Source organism: Sceloporus occidentalis, unplaced genomic scaffold (assembly GCF_023333645.1).
Source record: "Sceloporus occidentalis isolate IW3139 unplaced genomic scaffold, rSceOcc1.0.p SCAF_102, whole genome shotgun sequence".
Taxonomy (NCBI): domain Eukaryota; kingdom Metazoa; phylum Chordata; class Lepidosauria; order Squamata; family Phrynosomatidae; genus Sceloporus; species Sceloporus occidentalis.
This window is the reverse complement of record NW_028317082.1, coordinates 2,932,799-2,935,449: the sequence shown is the minus strand read 5'-3', so window position 1 is coordinate 2,935,449 and position 2,651 is coordinate 2,932,799.

Here is a 2,651-nt window from a genome sequence, read left to right as displayed (position 1 = left end):
GGAATAAAAGATACACTCAAGCAATAGCACAGAGACAAGTAATAATTAATTAATTAATTGGTGTTCCCTCCCACACATTCCCTATAAAACCCGTTACCCAACAACAGACACCTGTATTTTTTCTCTTCTAGGAACAGAAGAAGAGACAGAGACAGAGACAGGTAGCCTCTATACTGGGCGTTCGCTTAGTCCCTGGGGCAGGAGAGTGTTTATGCGGCCGTAAACCGGGAGTTTTCCTGGTCCCTCAGCCAGCTCACCACCCGGTTACCTATAACAGAGTGATTGACATCGGGTGTGCCAAGGATCCCTTCTCCTGTTCAGGAGGTAGGTCAGTCCCCTCATGTCTGAGCTTCCCGGCGGTTCGGCGCGGATAAGGACGCGGGCTGATGTCGGTGAGCGCGGGCTGCCTGGTGCATGCGCAGTGGCCATGGGGCTGTTATGCGCAGGCGCAAAGCTCCATCTGCGGGCGGGAGATTTACATTCCGCAGCCGTTCTGAGCTCACACTCAGCCGGGGCAGCAGATCCGAGGGTGTTGGCAGGTACTGGGACTTGGAGTCCCTCTCTTTCCCTTATCACTTTGTGTTTTTTCTCTCTAATTGTGATTTACTGTCTCCTCTTTCCTCTTAGGATGTCCAGTCCCGGGGGAAAAAGGAAGAGAAAGTCCAGGCATAGTGCCTGTTTGAATTGCTCCCAGCCCTTGCCTGAATCCTGGGCTCAGGATAAATGTGCAGGATGTATGTCTACGGAACAACCAGCTCAGATGGAGCCTGGGATGTTCTTAGACTGGTTTAAAGAGCAACTGACTAGCACTTTCCAATAAGTGGTGTCCTCCATGACAGGAAAGAAGAAAAACAACCGAGTCGGATAGAGACGTGTCTAACAAGCCTGTTAGAGAACAGTGTTTTTATTTTCCCCATAACAAAGGTAAAGAGTTTTCTGCGCACCACTTAATCTCTGGTTGGTGTGAAAAGGATTGGGAGCAACCCGAGAAAAGAACAGATCCGGGGGCGAAGTTCAAGTTCATCTATAAATTGAATCCAGAGGCATGTTCGCACTGGGAGAACCCACCGAAAGTGGATATTGCAGCAGTGAAACTGGCTAAAAAGTCTTTCTTTCCCTCTGACGAGTCATGCATGCTTCCAGACCCAATGGAGAGGAAGGCAGACTCGCTATGCAAGAAAACCTATGTGGCAGCAGCATCCTCTGCCAAGGTGGCTGAAGCCTCTATACCAGTGGCCAGGGCACTCCGTATATGGCTAACCCATCTTGCCCAGGATGTGGAAAAGGGGGTGCCAAGGCAAGAAATTATGAGTAATATCTCTATCATGAAGACTTTCTTTGTGATGCCCCCTTGGATGTCTTTAAATTTTCATCTAGGTCCATGGCCCTGGCCAACGCGACGAGGAGATCCCTTTGGATCTAACAGTGGGAAGGTGTTACAGGGTCACCGTACCCAAGGCTGGGTACCCCTGTTTGAGGGCTGAGGAATCACCAGTCAGTCCCTCATACGGATAGCACTCAGCTATCCACGGATCATCCAGACCACCATTCGTAGTAAACCAAGAAGAACTCTCTTTATTACAAACACACAGAACTTTATACAATCTCAATGCAATGTGTACCGAACCCAACCCCCAATCCCATCAGCCACATCCCATCACAAATCCCATCAGTATACAGGGGATGTATCAGCTGAGGGGATTACAGAACACAATGGGTTCCCCCACCTGTGTTATCCCCCCTATAGTGCGGGTGCCGTCTGGGCAGACAGGGCTGTGTTGGCTGATTAAGAGCTGCAGCCACATTCAGTCTCCGGGCCGGTTACACAATACTACACAATATAAAATATTACCGGGTCACGGTATACGGAACTGGACACAAAAGTGCTCCATGACCCGGCTAAACTTCATATGACACATGAGCCAGCTAGCCTGGCCCTGTCACAGAAGGAGACATTCCATCAAAGAACAACTTTGTGTCTCTTCCTTTTCATCCCTCATCTTTATTTGGGCCACAGCTCAAAGACATATTAAAGTCTCTAAGTGAAGAGAAGGGTATATCTTTCCCGCAATCACGAAAGAAACCCACTTTCAAGCCTTTCAGGGGAAGATTTCGGAGATCCCCCAGAAGGCAGTTTCCCTTTCGTCAGACAGGAAAAGGCAGACCAAGGGAAGACAAGATCAAGGGGGTGCTTCCAGAAAGAAACAGTTCACCCCTAAAACCTCGCAGCAATGACGCCAGGCCACCGGTGGGTGCCAGACTGCAGGGTTTTATTGCCATTTGGTCTCAAACATCCTCAGATGCCTGGGTCACGACCACTATAAAAAGAGGATATTCTCTGGAATTAAGAGAAAAAACTCCAGACAGGTTTCTAATCAGCCGAACCGCCAATCCTGTTATTCCGCATCTCATCAATCAGTTTGTGCTGAGAAATGTATTGGAGGAAGTACCATATCACGACAGCCATATTCCAGTACTGAGAAGCCATCGGAGATTCCTTCGCCTGGCAGTCAGAGATCATCAGCGAATTCGTCACCTCCAATTTACGTGCCTTCCCTTTGTGATTACATCGGCTCCGAGGATTTTCACGAATATAACGGTGATCCTGTCAGCGGCCCTCAGAGTTCAGGGGGTACACATGACCCCGTACC